The sequence below is a fragment of the Pan troglodytes genome, chromosome 5, assembly GCF_028858775.2.
Source record: "Pan troglodytes isolate AG18354 chromosome 5, NHGRI_mPanTro3-v2.0_pri, whole genome shotgun sequence".
Lineage (NCBI taxonomy): Eukaryota > Metazoa > Chordata > Mammalia > Primates > Hominidae > Pan > Pan troglodytes.
In genome coordinates, this window is record NC_072403.2 from 158,746,694 (window position 1) to 158,764,565 (window position 17,872).

Below are 17,872 nucleotides of genomic sequence, written 5' to 3' on the forward strand. Positions count from 1 at the left end.
AGTCCTGGTGGGTGAAACTTTTTACTGTTCACTGCTGATGATAAACATCATTGTCAATTTCATTACCACCTGTATAAATATTCTGCAAATATATTTTCTCCATTTTTCTACAGGCTTATTGGTTTTTTGTTATCCATTTATTGGAGCTCATTTGTCCATTAGGGATATTAATATTTTGTAACATATTTTGTAGTTAAATATGTCATTGTTTCTTTATGGCAGATCAGTTTCTTTTCTTGCTTAAATAGGGTGCATTTACCATCATTAGTTTATCACAAAAAGGAGCCAATATTTTTTTCTACTGTGGTTATAGTATTCTAATGTATATTTAGATTTATCTGAAACTTATTTTTATTAAGGTATGTATCATAGAACACACTAGTGCCCACCAATATCTGATTCTCCTCTCCTGCCTAGGCATCCAGAGATAATACTTCCTGATCTCTAGGCAGATTTTAAAAAGGACTTTTTGTCTAGTTGTGGCAAATGGATATGAATAGATGTGATGCATGTGAGACTTCCATGGTGGAGCAGAAAACAGCTCCTTTGTGATTTCAAATCCTTTGTGTATTAGTCCTGTCTCACACTGCTAATAAACATATCCAAGACTAGGTAATTTATAAAGGAAAGAGGTTCAATTGACTCACAGTTCAGCATGGCTGGGGAGGCCTCAGGAAACTTACAATCGTGGCACAAGGAGCAAGCATATCCTTCTTCACGTGGTGGCAGGAAGGAGAAAAATGAGTGCCCAGCGAAGAGGGAAGGCCTTTATAAAACCATCAGATCTCGTGAGAATTCACAATCACAATAACAGCATGGGGGAAAGTGTTCCCATGATTCAATTATCTCCACCGGGTCCACCCCACGACACGTGGGGATTATGGGAACTACAATTCAAGATGAGATTTAGGTGGGGACGCTGCCCTTAGCCTCTTCAAAATCTCATGTCCTCACAATTCAAAACACAATCACACCCTTCCAACAGTTCCCCAAAGTCTTAACTCATTCCAGCATTGACTCAAAAGTCCAAGTCGAAAGTCTCATCAGCGACAAGGCAAGTCCCTTGCATCTATGAGCCTGTAAAATCAAAAGCAAGATAGTTACTTCCTAGATACAGTGAAGGTACAGGCATTGGGTAAATACCAAAATTCCCAATGGGAGAAATTGGCCAAAACAAAGGGGCTACATGCCCCATGCAAGTCTGAAATCCAATAGGGCAGTCATTAAACCTTGAGGTTCCAAAATGATTTCCTTTGACTCCAGGTCATACATCCAGGGTACGCTGATGCAAGAGATGGGCTCCCACAGCCTTGGGCAGCTCCACCCCTGTGGCTTTACAGGGTATAGCTCCCCATCCTGGCTTCTGTCTCAGAATGGCATTGAGTGTCTATGGCTTTTCTAGGTGCACAGTGCAGGCTGTCAATGGATCTACCACTCTGGGATCTGGAAGACAGTGACCCTCTTCTCACAGCTCTACTAGGCAGTACCCCAGTGATGACTCTGTGTGGGGGCTCCAGTCCCACATCTCCCTTCCATACTGCCCTCGCAGAGGTCCTCCTTGAGGGCTCTGCCCCGGCAGCACACATCTGCCTAGACATGCAGGTGTTTCCATACATCCTCAGAAATCTAGGTGGACGTTTCCAAAGCTTAATTCTTGACTTCCGTGCAGCCACAGGCCCAACACCATGTGTAAGCTGCCAAGGCTTGGGGTCCACACCCTCTGAAGCCACAGCACAAGCTGTAACTTGGCCGCTTTTAGCCACAGCTGGAGTGTCTGGGATGCAGGGCACCAAGTCCCCAGGCTGCACATAGCAGGGGGCCCCGGACCTGGCCCAGGAAACCATTTTTCCCTCCTAGGCCTTTTGGCCTGTGATGGAAGGGGCTGCCATGAAGGTCTCTGGCATGCCCTGGAGACATTTTCCCCATTGTCCTGGCAATTAGTGTTTAGCTTCATGCTACTTACGCAAATTTCTGCTGCTGGCTTGAATTTCTCCCCAGAAAATGGGTTTTTCTTTACTACTGCATTGTCTACCAGCAAATTTTTCAAACTTTTATGCTCTGCTTCCTCTTGAATGCTTTGATGCTTAAAAATTTCTTCTGCCAGATACCCTAAATCATCTCTCTCAAGTTCAAAGTTCCATAGATCTCTAGGGCAGGGGCAAAATGCCATCAGTCTCTGTGCTAAAGCATAACAAGAGTCACCTTTACTTCAGTTTTCAACAAGTTCCTCATCTCTATCCGAGACCACTTCAGCCTGGACTTTATTGTCCATATGACTATCAGCATTTTGGTCAAAGCCATTCAACAAGTCTCTAAGAAGTTCCAAACTTTCCCACATTTTCCTATCTTCTTCTGAGCCCTCCAAACTGTTCCAATCTCTGCCTGTTACCCAGTTCCCAAATCACTTCCACATTTTAGGGTATCTTTACAGCAGCACCCCACTCTACTGGTGCCAATTTACTGTATTAGTCCATTCTCATGCTGCTAATACAGACATACGCAAGACTGGGTAATTTATAAAGGAAAGAGATTTAGACCTCTCACAGTTCAGCATGGCTAGGAGGGCTCAGGAAACTTACAGTCATAGTGGAAGGGAAAGCAAACATGTCCTTCTTCACATGGCAGCAGAAAGGAGAATAAGTGCCCAGTGAACAGGGAAGCTTCTTATGAAACCATCAGATCTCATGAGAACTAACTCACCATCATGAGAACAACATGGGGGAAACCACCCCCATGATTCAATTATCTCCACTGGGTCCCTCCCACAACATGTGGGGATTATGAGAACTACAATTAAAGATGAGATTTGAGTGGCGACACAGCCAAACCATATCACTTTGCTTCTCCATTGGCAGCAAATGTGGAGACCACATATTGAAATGTCAGAACTATGAGATCCGAGCAGTGTGGATCTCCAAATCATATTTGGAGGCCAATAATTGTGAAGATTCACCTGACCTACAAGGATTTTGTATAAATGGAAAATAAACCATTTGTGTTTATTCACTGAGCTCTTCCAGGTGTTTTATTAACCTTTTGTTATTAAGATAGGCTTCATGTATCCTGGCTAATTTAATAAAATATGACTTCAAAATAAACAGTTGATAGACAGACAGACAGACAGATAGACAGATAGTGAGATAATATTTTCTTCCAAAGATAGTTGAACCCAAACCAAAAACACTAATATCATGAATTTAATGCTGAACAAAATGAAGACACCACAGAATGCATATTGGATGATTTCATTAGTATAAAATTTGAAAACAAAACCATAGTGTTAGAAATTAGAATAGTGGTTACATTTAGGAATTAGAGAGTTTCTCGGGGAATAAAAGTAGAAATATGAGATGATGGTATTAATCTATTTTTCAGTTAAGTGATGATTATATGAGTTTTACCCATGTTTACCATGGTTTTAAAACTGAATATATACAGTGTCATTATATAGCCTACAAAATCATTTTTTTCACTTAGATATATGTTGTAGGTATGCTGATATGCAGAGATTTCATTAGATTTAGTCCATCCAAAATTTTAGCTTGCCAAAATTTTAAACTTTATTATGACTTCTTTTTGACTTAGGTATTATACAACAAGGCAAGTAAAATTTACTTTCCAAGATTTTTTCTTCACTAAGCTCTTTCATATTCTAGGACAAATTGGCACTACTTTAGTACAAAACTATTCTTTTTCCTTAAAAACAGTAGCATAACCACACTTGTATTTCTCTGTCACTATTGTTCCTAATACAGTCTTTATTGTAAATTTTAACCAAAATAACTGACTTTCATCTCTCAGAAAAACCTGCAGGGATGTATAATTGAAGACTGTTATATATCAGCATTTTAATAGACTAGCAAGGCTCATGAATACGTACAGCTCAGCTTTTCCTGATATGTTGAAACAATTTCCCTGCTCACTGCATTGTCTGGAATTCTACTCATTTCCTCTGGGCTTTTTTTCTTATATTAGTATTTAATAAGTACACCCTTCACTAATGATTTCAGTGAGAGTCCACAGTTGCAAGCTTCCTCAGACCTTTTATCACCCTTGAAGGAGAGTTTGACCACGAAGGGAACTCTGGGGAGATGGTTGAATTCCTATGGCCTTTTAAGGATATTACTTCATTGACTTTTGCCATCCATTTTTGCTGATAAGATGCCTGATGTCAGTCTAATCTTGATTGTTTTGTATATAACATGATTTTTTTCTCTCTCTGGCTGCTTTTAAGATATTACCTTCGACCTTGTTCTGCAGTTTCATTCCAATATGTATAGGTGTGAGAGCATTTCTGTTTATCCTGATCAGCACTCAGTATGTGCTTTTAATCTAAGAAATTAGATCTCTGTTTGCTTCTGGAAATTTCTCAGCTGATACCTCTTCAAATAATGATTTCTTAGGCATTCTCTCAAGTGTCTAGTGTCTGAATTTCTGAGATACATGTTGGAGCCCCTCTTTCTATTCACCGTGACTGTTAACATCTGCTTTATATATATTTGATTTAGCTTGCCATGCCAAGTTCTAAGTAAATTACTCGTTACTACTTCGCTAAATTGTCCTTCAGTTATGTCTAGTTGAAGTTTATCCTCTCTTGAGGATATTTTCTTGACCATCATTTCAACATATTTACATGATTTACAATTAGTTCTTTTCTATATGCACCTATTATTATTCTTTCTATTAATTTCACAATTTCATATTTTAATTTCATACTTTCTTGTTCTTGTTTATAACTTCTTGATCTTGTTGCATATGTTATTTCTGCACTCACAGTGACAAGTTGTGAGCCCTAGAATTAGTTCCCTAACTTCTCTGTCCTGTATCCCCATTTGTGAGATGAAGGTAATAGTAGCTACTTTATAGTTCTATTGCTTTTATCAAATGATATGATACATGTAAAGTTCTTAAAACAATGTCTATATATTAAACACAATTATGATTATTATTTGAGACAGAGTCTTGCTCTGTTGCCCAGACTGGAGTGCAGTGGTGCAATCTTGGCTCACTGCAACCTCTGCCCCCTGGTTTCAGGTGATTCTCCTGTCTCAACCTCCCGAGTAGCTAGGATTACAGGCGTGTGTCACCATGCCCAGCTAATTTTTGTATTTTAGTAGAAATGGGGCTTCACAATATTGGCCAGGGTGATCTGGAACTCCTGACCTCAGATGATCCACCTGCTTCAGCCTCCCAAAGTGTTGGGATTACAGGCGTGGGCCACCGCACCTGGCCCACAATTACGTTTTTGTATTATTCAGAGTGTTCTATTACTTGCATCTCATTGACAATAAATTGTTGGGTTTCCATGTTGATTTTGTTGGATGTCTTTCTTAGCAATATTTTTCCTTGATAGCCATAGAACTTTAGTTTGCAGGCTTAACTTGAATGTAAACACTTTCGCCCTCTCTCTGCCTTCACTATTCCCCGTGTGGCACGGCTGTTTTAGTTTCCTTCTAAGTGGTCCCAGGTCTTATCCTGTCAGCTTAGTGTTCCTATCCAGAAATTATACCAGAGAGATCAGAGGTCTGTGCTTGGAGGGGGCAAGTGGCTTGTCCCAGTTACTGGTTGTGCCACATTCTTCCTCCATACCTTAGAGCTTCCATAAGTCATAGCCCTCGACAGTGAGCAGGCTCCTGTCTAAGCCTAATAAGATGTCGCATGAAGGCGTCTTTTATAGGAGGAAGAATTCCACCCCAGCCTGTAACTTGGGACAATGACTTTGGCTTATATTCCCTACCTCTGCAGGGTGTGTTTGGTCTCTATCATGCCACAGAACTCAAATGCTTGTTTCTGTTCCTCTAAGAAAATATGTCCACAGATTCCGCTCTAGTTTCTACTGTGCGTTTCTGTTCCATTTCTTTCAAAGAAAATCTAAATTTTGAGTGGGAAACATTCTTTTTATTTTAGTAAACTTCTTATCCATTTATCTATCATTTCTAATTATTTGGTGATTGGGAGGAAATGGTAGTGGGGATGTGTGGGAGTGCAGTAGAATTTAGCTTAATGCAGCTAAAAAGTAAATGCTAAACACCATCTTGACTAAAAAATACTCAGAAGCTTGTGAATAAGGACTTTTCTTTGTGCGGAAAAAAAAAAGAAAATTCACACCAAGAAAAGAAATGTTTCATTTCGTGAAGCTAAAAATCCTGACATCATCCCAGAACTATGAACCAGGGTTCTGCTAACAGCATTAGATGCAAATGTGCATGACTTACACACTTGTTTCTTGCCATGTTAATGATTTTCCCCTTTCAGTTTTTTATAGGACTTGGTTACCTGAGACAGTTAACATGATCCTTTACTGAAGATTATTGAGTTTTCCTTTTATAAACAAAAAACTGCTAATTGGCATAATGTTCTACAATGAATTTGGTAGGTCATTTGAAATTGCTTATACATTAGACTTTTCGTTCCTCCTATGTTTTACATGTAAATGAAGTTTTAGGTCACAAAATGAAAAAAAAAACTCTGTTCTTTACTGAGCACTAAAACAACTTAATAGATAATAATTAGACAAATGGGGCTTATGACAGCAGTTTATTAGAGAGAGGACTGAATTGAAAAGCATGAATTGATCTATATCCACAATCAGGTTACATAAAACATCCAACTCCCACTGAGCCTGCCAGCAGCAAATCTCGGGCCTTCCCCTTGCAAGGGCAGAGTGTACCTTAGTAATCATGCTAAGATGAGCAGAGCATGGGGCTTCCCGGAGACAGGATACACATCGAATCTGAATGCACTCATTCTGAAGAAACAGAGCCCAGCCTCAGCTGAGTCACGCACTCCGATGCAAACTCCTTCTCCCGAATTTGCCAGTCAACTCAATCCATCCTCCCCCAGTGAAGAGAATGTGAGGAGGGGAGAAGAGGGACGATGACTCAGGTTGGGTTTCCTCAGAAACAGACTCAGACAGAATTTAGGAACAAATGATTGATGAGGGAGATGATTCCAGGAAGCACTGGCAGGGGAATGGAAAGAAAAGCACAGCAGGGAAGAAAGTCAATGCAGGCATCTACTGGCAAGTTACTACTGTGGACAAGTGGGGCTCCATCTTGCTGGGACCCCTGCGTTACTGTGTGGAGCATGTCTTAACATTGCCCCACACACTAGCAGAGGCAGCTGAAGTACTGTTCAGCCAACCCTTTCCTTTGCTGGAAGAGAGCTGCTCCTGGAAGCTATAACTCACCAGTACTGCTAGGGTGTCCCAATCAGGTGAGCAGGCTCCTGTGGCCAGAGGAAGCTCCCAGGTAGAGAATCACAGTTGTTTGTAGAAAGAAGCAGGAGTACTGAGCAGAACAGGAAGTACTGTGGGGTATCAGTGGGGCATGGGCAGCTTCTGCCAGGCACAGGCAGCTCTCCCTGGTGCTTCCCAAAAGATGAAGTTCCTATATTATGGGTCAAGATAGAACATCAAGATCTTAACTGTGACCTCTCCTGTATGTCACTTTCTGTGAATCAGGAATTTTGGCATAACTTAACTGAGTGGTTGTAGCTTGGGATCTCATGAGGTTGTGGTGAAGACATTGGCAGGGGCTACAGTCCTCTGAAAGCTTGACTGGGGCTGGACAATCCATTTTCAAGGTGGCTCACTCAGAGGCTATTGCCAGGAGCCCTTGTTCCTTACCACAGGAACCTCCCCAGAGGGTTTACTGTCCTCAAGACATGGCAACCAGCTTCTTCTGGAGCAAATGATCTAAAATAGAAAAAGAGAGCAAGCAAGAAGTCAAAAGGTCTTTTACCAGCTAATTTTAGAAGTCTCATACATCATTTCCTTTGTATTCTGTTTGCTAAAAGCAATTTACCAAGACCAGTCTATACTCAAAGTTAAGGGAATTAGACTCGACTTCTTAAAGGGAAGAGTATAAAAAAGTTATAGAAATATTTTTAAATTACAACAGGTGCCAAGCACCCTTGATATTCTAAAGTGAGGCGCCAGGCATCACTTGCAACTTGTATGAGACGTTAGGTGGAAAGGTCCAGAGAACTTATCTGAAGTTAGTTTTTGTGTTGTCTGAATCCTTGCAACATAGGGAAAGGGATGAGTGCATTTGCCCCCACCCCGCTGCTTAAGCCCAAGTGAGAGGGGTTTGAAGGAAACTCTTGAGAGAGTTTGGCCTGTATGTTCCAGAATATGGAGACCATGTGGACTAAATTCTGAGAGATATCTGAAAAGTCAAAAGGTGAGAGGTCAGGTGCACAAGCCCCACATAGCAGAATGAGAGGCATTAAAGAGCAAGTTTCCTCTCATCTCAGCAGGGAAAAGGACAGAGATTTTCAGAAGTGTGAACACTGTGAGGTGTTGACTTGACATCATCTGGAAAAAAGACTCACTCATAGGAAATGCCTGGAGCCACAATATGACCCCATCTTAGTCAGCTTGGATGGCTGTAACAAAATACCACAAAGACTGTGTGGCTTGAACCACAGAAATTTATTTCTCCCAGTTCTAGATGCTGAGAAACCAAGATGATGGAGGTGTCAGAAGATCAGATGTGGTGAGGACCTGCTTTCTGGTTTTCAGATGGCCATCTTGTCGTTGCATCCTCACATGGTGGAGAGCAGAGAGGGAGAGCAAGGAGGCAAGCTCTCTTGTGTCTACTTCTTTTACCTCTCTATTCATTTGACTTCATTCGCATTTTATTTTTTCCAGCTTTACTGAGTTATCATTGGCAAACAAACATTGTATACATTTAAGGTGTACAACGTGATGTTTTGACATACATGTACGTTGCCTAGTGTATTAGTCTGTTCTCTCATTGCTGTAAAAAAATAACTGAGACTGGGTAATTTATAGAAAAAAAGAATTTTAATTGACTCATGGTTCTGTGGGCTGTACAGGAAGCATGGCAGCTTCTGCTGCTGGGGAAGCCTCAGGAAACTTCCAGTCATGGTGGAAGGCAAAGGGGGAGCAAGGCACCTCACATGGCAGGAGCAGGAGCAAGAGAGAGACAGAGGTGGGAAGTGCTGCACACTTTTAAACAGCCAGATCTCGTGACAACTCACTCACCATCTGATATGGTTTTGCTGTGTCCCCACCCAAATCTCACCTTGAATTATAATAATCCCTACATATGAAGGGTGGGGCCAGGTGGTGATAATTGATCATGGGGATGATAATTGATCATCAGTTTCCCCCATACTGTTCTCAGGGTAGTGAATAAGTATCATATGATCAGATGGTTTTATAAATGAAAGTTCCCCTGCACAACTGTCTGTCCTGCTACCATGTAAGACATGACTTTGCTCTTCCCTCATCTTTTGCCATCATTGTGAGACCTCCCCAGCCATGTGGAACTGTGGGTCGATTAAACCTCTTTCCTTTATAAATTACCCAGTCTCTGGCATGTCTTTATTAGCAGCATGAGAACAGACTAATACACCACCACAAGAACAGCACCAAGAGGATGGTGCTAAACCATTCATGAGAATCTGCCCCCATGATCCAATTACTTCCACCAGGTTCCACCTCTAACATTGGGAACCACAATTCAACATGAGATTTCGTGGGGATACAGATCCAAACCACATCACCAAGTGATTGTCACAATGAACTGAATTAACATATCCATCACCTCTCTTGGTTACGTTTTTATAATTTGTGATGAGAATACTTAAGATCTACTTTCTTAGAAAATTTCAATTATACATTAACTATAGTCACCATGGTACACATTAGACCTCTAGAATTTATTCATCTTATAACTGAAAAAATGTGTACCCTTTAACAGACATCTCCTCATTTCCTCCAGACCCCCAGCATTCCTGGCAACCACCCTTCTGCTTTCTGTTTCTGTAAGTTTGACTTTTTTAGATTCAATGTATGAATGATACCATACAGATTTTGTCTTTCTGTTTCTTTTACTTAGCATATTTTCCAGGTTCATCCGTGTCATCAAATGTCAGGATTTTCTTCTTTTTTAAGGCTGAATAATAGTCTGTTACATATATACAATGCATTATATACATATATATGGAGAGAGAGAGCGTGCTTGCACATTTTCTTCATTCATTCATTCATCTCTTTTATGAGGGCACTAATCCCATTCATGAGGACTGTACCTTCATGACCTAATTTCTTCCCCAAAGCCCCACCTGCAGATACCATCATACTGGGGAGATTTAGGCTTCCATATATGATTCTTGGGGAACATAGACATGTAGTCCATAGCAACTGTTAAGAGATGGGTGGAGTACTGTGAGTCCAGTGGCTGAGCTGGGCATCACACCCTACTGCCAGATGACAGGCAACACACCTTTCCCACTTCCAGGGAGCTGCAGGTCAAGGACCACCAAAGATTCACAACCAACATCCCACAGGAGAGCTTTGACCATCTAGTTGGCCAGAGGGCACCAGCACTGGATGACATGTGTACCAGCCTCTAACCCTGCACCCTTTCTCCAGATTCATCTGTCACTCTGGACTTAATTCCAGAGGAATTTTTAAAAAGTAACCATCAAGTTAGGAAAGATGTGTAGCCAGGAAGTAGGGAGAAAGCCAACTGTGCTTCCAACCTCCCCCCGGTCTCTTGGGCCTGGTTAGGCCAATGCTGGAGGAAGGAAGAAGCTTTGCATCATATGAGCATCCAGAATTTGTATTATAACAGTGGAAGAATTATGTAATAATTAGACTGAACCAGGCTAATAATTTATGGCAAATTAAAGGATATGTGTGAGTATCTAAGACCTCATCAAAAGTCCCTAGCATCCCCCAGGGTAGAAAAATAACTGTCTCCCAGAACTTTAGCTTTTATCTGACAAATCCAAAGCAGTAAGTAAACCAGCTGTATTTGAAACGTTAGCTAGGGAGAGATTTGGATCTTTAGAATTAGAAAGCAAACCTTTGTATAGTGGGCAATAAGATACATTGCTTTGTGCCAGCTTTGGGGGGAAGCTCTGTTATTAATTCTATTTTGAATATGGAGACTCTAATAATGAGGAAAGAAACCATACTAGTTGTCTGTGAAAATTGATGAGCTGAAATCCTGGAGATAGAATTCCTTGAGAGCCAACCTAGTCCTACCCTGTGACTGATTTTCCTTCTGGGCATGACTTAATCACTTGGCTTCTTTCTAGCCATATCCTGGCCCAGATGGTTACCACGTTTCACTGTATGAATCTTATACCAATTTGCAAACTCACTGAATTTGCATTCTATCTGTGTTGGTTAATATTTGAGTGTCAACTTGATTGGATTGAAGGATGCAAAGTATTGTTCCTGGGTGTGTCTGTGAGGGTGTTGCCAAAGGAAATTAACATTTGAGTCAGTGGACTGGGAGAGGCCGACTCACCCTCAATCTGGGTGGACACCATCTAATCAGCTGCCAGCACGGCTAGGATAAAAGCAGACAGAGGAACGCGGAAGGACTTGACTTGCTGAGTCTTCTGGCCTTCATCTTTCTCCCATGCTGGATGCTTCCTACCCTCAAACACTGGACTCCAAGTTCTTCAGCTTTTGGACTCTTAGACTTACACCAGTGGTTTGCCAGGGGCTCTAAGGCCTTTGGCCACATACTGAAGGCTGCACTGCAGGCTTCCCTACTTTTGAGGTTTTGGGACTCGGACTGGCTTCCTTGCTCCTCAGCTTGCAGATGGCCTACTGTGGGACTTCACCTTGTGATCATGTGAGTCAATACTCCTTAATAAACTCCCGTTCATATATACATCTATCTTATTAGTCCTGTCCCTCTGGAGAATCCTGATTAATACACTGTCCTTAATTTTTCTGTTGGTTCCCTTCTTGCTTACACTTATTTTAGAAGCCAGTCTCTTCCCATATACTTGGAGAAATAGAAACTTTTCAGAAAAGGTCGGAGAAAGATATTATTTCTGGTCTCAAAGAGTTCACCTTCTAGTTAGAGTGAGAGACTGGACTTGCCTAGACTTCTCACATATGTATTCTTGTTCCTGAGCCTCTTAGGTGGGTTTGTGTCCTGCTTTCTGCAAGTACATCGCAACTTGGTCTCTGCCTCAGTCACCCCAGGGAACTCTGAGTTCCATATGCTCTGTGTGCACAGCAAGGACCTCTGTGTGCACAGCAAGGACCTCTGTGGGCCTGACTCCCTGAAACAGGGGCAACACTGCCATCCTCTTCTTAGTCAGCTACATGAGTTCAACTACTTTCCCACTCTCTGCCTCCTCCCTGTCCTGCTGTCTTCCAAAGGGAGAATTTTACCAGACCAGTTCCAACAATAAACACAGGTCCCTTTGAAGCATTTTCCCATCAATGTTAGATACGTTGGCTCATCCCCTTCAGCCTATCCACTGAGTGGTCCACCTCTAGTTTGGTGACTGCTTTTATTGTATGGCTAACTTTTAGTTAGTAATTAATTCATTAATCACAATTTTTTTCTATATTTGTCATAAAGGATTATTCATCTGTTTTTTTCCCTTCTCAGTCTTCATTCATCCATTCATATAGTCACTCACTCATTCATTCATCAGAATTCATTATTGAGTTCCTCCTTTTTTAAGGTCACACCCTACAAGCTGGGGGAGACAGAGATGAAGTCAGTGGTTCTGTCTTGGCTTATGCTTATAGTCATCTGAGAATCTTCAAAAAAGAAAAAAAAAAAAGATGCATTGCACTGGCCCCGTCTCCAGAGATTCCAAATGAATGAGTCTGGGGCAGCTCCTGAGCATCAGTGATTTTTAAAATATTCCTGGGTGATCTGAAAGTGCAGCTAAGACTGAGAACCATGAGAAGATGAGGGCATGAATAATATGGATTAAAATGAAAAGGCAAGGCTATCCTGAACACTTCAGAGGGACTGCTCTCAGGAAAGCCTCCCAGCAGGCCTGCACCCTTGGCCTGCACAGAACTGACAGCCCTTCTATCTCTGCTCAGCCCCATTGACCACAAATTTAGCCACTGCTCAGGCGAGAGATGTGGCACATCTGACTCAAACTGAGCAAAGAGAGGACGGTAGCATGACTAACTTTCTCTCAGCTGAACAATAATGGTACCACCTTTCTCGAGGGAGTGTGCATTTTGAGAAACTGTGCGGCTGCCGCCCACCCAAGCTCAGGAGTCCTAACGCTTGGGCAGAGAAGATTTTGAGGCAGGTCTAAATGTCTCTAAAATTTGTATGGCTATAAAAAAGGAGGAGTTCATGTCCTTTGCAGGGACACGGATGAAGCTGGAAACCATCATTCTCAGCAAAATATCACAAGAACAGAAAACAAAACACCGCATGTTCTCACTCGTAAGTGGGAGTTGAACAATGAGAACACATGGACACAGGCAAGGGAACATCGCACACCGGGGCCTGTTGGGGAGTGGGGGACTGGGGGAGGGATAGCGTTAGGAGAAGCACCTAATGTAAATGATGAGTTGATGGGTGCAGCAAACCAACATGGCACATGCATATCTATGTAACAAACCTTCACGTTCCGCACATGTACCCTAACACTTAAAGTACAATAAAAAATAAAAAAAATAAAATAAAATCTGTATGGCTAGGTGAGGGTAATAGCTTACACTTCAAGGGAGGCCGATGTAATTCTGGAGATGTGACAGGCAGTTGCTGAGATGTTTAAAGGAGTAAGTAGAAAAGAAGGAAATTGAGGACATCCCGGCCTTCTCCGGGTCTTTCTGCTTCTGTGACAGGATGTAGAGTTAAAATCATGAGAGGACTGCAAGCCCTGCCCCTTCACATTCCTCCACGCACTGAGAAATCCTATCTGGTCCCTTCTCTGCTTTGTCAGGCTGAGGCCTGGCCTCTCCGTCCTGCAGGTGCACGGGTGTAAGAAAAGGACTGGAGCCCGTGTGAATAAACTGCTGAGAATCAGCCCTTCCTCCCATGAAAATCATATATTGGCTGGGGCTCCAGGGTATGCTTTGTGCTCCAGCGGTAAGATTTATTTCTTTTCCTTCTCTGTAGAAAATTCCCCTCTCATGGTGGCACAGGGAGAAAATAATGTCCTAAAAGTGGAGACAGACTGGGGCAAGCAGATGGCTGCGAAGGCGCCATTTCTCTGTGTGTCCAGCAGGGGGCGCCGATGACAAGCGCGCGGGCTGCGAGGCCGCACAGACTCTTACGCAACGATGAGGGCGCAGGCTCGCGGGCCAAGGATGCTGACGCAGGCCTGAGTCCGGAAAAGACCCGCACATCTGGGGCCCAAGTGGCCCATTTCCCCAGAGGCGAGCAAGGACTCTCAGGAATCGTCATCCTTCCCATGAAATCCTGGAAACTGCTTAGTTGAGTTTCTGGTTGACTTGGCGCTGCGTGCAGCTGGCAGCTGCCTGTGAACCCAGTGACAGTGGTTCAGTGCTCATGTTTGTTTTCCAAAAGGGGCTGCCCTGATTTTTGTTTTTTTAAGACTAAATAATAATAGTCATCATAGGCACCCTTTTCTGAACAGCCCCTCTATGCCTTCCCGGTGCTAGGGGTTTGATGCTCATTGTGTATGTTCCCCTGCTGTGTGTGTTTCATCCTCTCATCCTGCAGCAAGGAGCCCCACCAGTGCCTCCCATCAGACCTCCCTGCTGTGTTCAATGCAACTTGCTTTTAAAAGGGAGCCAGGGAGAAAGGGACGGAAGGAGGGAAGAGGAGAGGACACCAATCCCTTCCCAGATTCATTCTACCTATCAAAGCGAGAGAAAGCTTGTGTTTGGAGAATGAACAGGAAACGATGTTATTTGATTGTCTTAAATCAGTTTCATCTTGCTGTTATTTTACTGTTTAAGGCTTCTGTTTGTTCTGTTTTGTTTTGTTTTCAATTTCCCTCAAATGCGTCAGTGATCTCTAGAATATTTCTGTATTCTAGAGAAGATTTGTGCTTAACAGGGAGAGAAAAGGTACAATGGGATTATTTCTGGTAAATAAGGCTGCTTTTTAAATCCCTTTGCTTTCTTAATTTTGTTAAAAGAAAAATTATGAAGTTATTTTTAAAAGAATTATAAGAATTCAAAACCAGGCTTCCTTCACTGAAGACATGTTAACTTAAAAATCTGGAAAATATAGATCTAGAAGAAAAAGCATAAACTGCACTTACAATCTCTTAGCCAAGCAGTAATTGTTATTTAATTTAGTATATCAAGTAAGGATCTTTTTCTAATATTCTATATGCTATACTAGAAAGTGTTATAATATTATACATAGATTAACAATCTATTGTTTACTTAAAATATTTTGATAATTTTAAATATTTGCGCAGTGTTTATCATGTGTCATATAAATATAACAAAATACATTCAGTTAATTTAATAAGGATGGATATTAAAGCTATTTTCACTATTTTTTTCTGTTTTTCTATTGTAAACATCACTAGGACAATAACTTTTACATACATTTCTATTTCCTTGGGAAAAATCTCTAAAAGAAAAATTGAAGATCAATGGATATTTAAAGCTACTCAGCATGTATTTGCAAATGGTCTTCTAGAAGCACCGAGCCAATTTGCATTTTCACCAATGGTTAGGAGCCAATACCAGTAGAGTTCCTTTTCATGTGCTTTAACAATTTTATAGGTTGCAAATATTATTTTATTGTTGTTCTGATTTGCATTCTTGTGTCTTTTTCTCTTGAATTTTTCAGACTCCTTTAAGGATCTTTCCAAAGGTCTTCAATTTTGATATAAGCAACAAAGAATAAGAGTGAGTAACAGCTAAAGAAACCAGGGAACCATTGCGGTAGAGTGTAGCAGTGAAAATATTTAAGACTTGATGAAACAATGTCCCTTGCATAGACCGATGCTTTTATAGGCACTCCGGACCTGCAGTGGACTGTTTCTGTTCTCCCAAAATCCATACGTTGAAATCTAATCTTCAATGTGATGGTATCAGGAGGTAAGGCTGGGAGGTAATTAGGTCACAAGAGTGGAGCCCCCATGAATGGGATTAGTGCCCTTCTAAAAGAGGCCCCTAAGTGCTCCCTTGCCAGCTACTGGCTGAGGACACAGTGAGAAGACAGCTGTCTATGAGCCATGAAGTGAGCCCTCACCTGACATCAATTCTGCCAGCACCTTCATTTTAAACTTTCCAGCCTCCAGATTTGTGAGAAATAACTTTCTGTGTTTATAAGCCACCCAATGTATGTTTTGTTTTGTTTTTACAGCGGCCTGAATAGATTTACAGCCAAGAAAATTAGAGAGGGGATCCAGGTTGGAATTAGTCTTCAATTTGATTACTCAATTATGATGACTAAAAGACCTACTGAGCACCAGAATACTGGTGATTTTTTTTTCCCAAGGTAGCCTAACATAAGGCAAAATTGTAGCATGAAGGAAGGGGATGACTTCTGAGAAGGCTTTCTTCACCTTGTACAGAAACCCAAGAAGTGGGTTGTGGACACAGGTGTGCACATGTCACCTTGTGGTGTGCATATGTGCGTGCTCTTGGGAATGTCATCCCTCCTTATTTTACCTGCATGTGAAAGCAGCAGGAACCTGTGCTAGAAAACAGAGACAATTAGAAGATAGCTGTGCTTTGGGGAAGCAAGTCAATTGACTGAAAAACAATTTGCCAAATGTCCAGTTTGTGAGATTGTAAGGATGTTTAGAAGGTTTTCTTTTCCTCTTCACCCTATACTTTCCCTGTCCCTGTCTGTGAAGTTGGCCCAGACTATTTTGTTACAGAGGCAGGGTCATGTTCAGAAGCAGGCGCAGGAATTAAACTAAAACATAAGCAAAAACCCTCAATGAGTCAGTAAATTGGTCATTCATCAAGTTAATTTTAACAAATTGGCTTTCAACAAATTGGCCTGGAGCCCTACTTTGGCACCTTCTTCTGGAAATGTCTTCTTTTCCTCTTTTAGTCCTTTTCCGTTCAACGTTGTACTTCACCTAGACCTTGAGATTATGCCATTCACAATTATAATCTCAACATTCATCACTTGCCTTGGGAGGTACAGACTTAACTGTTGGCTGGCTAAACGTTTATGTGGAATCTTAGAGGACTTGTAACACTATTTAATGAAACACTCAAAACATTCAAAGTCTAAAGGGGGATGGTGATTTGGAAATAACTTCTCTTACCTATTCCTACCTGCCCTCTGGCTTCATTCATGGTCATAGGGCCTTAGTTTTTGGTCAGAGAGCACCACCATTTTTGGCCATGCATTCTCTTTTTCCACAGCCCGTTTATATCCATCTGGTCACCACCTGCCAATGAAAAGTAAATAACAATGACTGCTCCCTCCACTGGCTTCTGTCCCTGGGGTGAATGGCCAGGAGTTTGAGCCACTGCTGGACAAGAGCCGTTGATTGCTTGAAGGCTGGCAAGGACAGCAGAGCCCTCATAGTGATCTGGCCTCTGCAGGAGAGAAAAAGGGATGAGCAGATATGTTGCACTGAGATTAGCTTCCTGCCAATTTCTCCTGAATTTTCCTAAAATAAAAGTGCATTTTCTTCCCAGCCTGATTACATTTCAAAAGCCCTCTTCTACTAGCACAGCCTTGGTAGATGCTGGACTCTAGAGAGGATTAAAGGTGGTGGGAATGGTAAGGATGGTGAATCCGGGATTAAAATTGCCCTGCCACACATTGGGTCAGAGCAAATATTTGTGAAGCTTGAGTTATTTGCAGTGCATCATTATGGTTTCTGTATGGGAAATGCCAAGTTGTACTTCGAAGTGCAGGGAGATAAAAATATATTTACCAACACAGGGTGTTATGTGTTAAATGGTAAGGTGCCAGAATGCTCATAAACTTGACCAGTACAAAGATGTTGTCAGAGGTGGTGTGGGAAGCAAAATTGTGAATCAGGTGCTGAAATGATTAAAGAAGATGGAAGACTGAGCTGATGACAGTATGCATTAATTAATGGAAATGTATGGCCTGAAATGTAAAAGAGGAGATGTAGTTGAGTAAGAAGTGCAGCATCCTTTCATCTATCACACTGGAAATCCAGCAAAATCTGAGACCAAGTGACT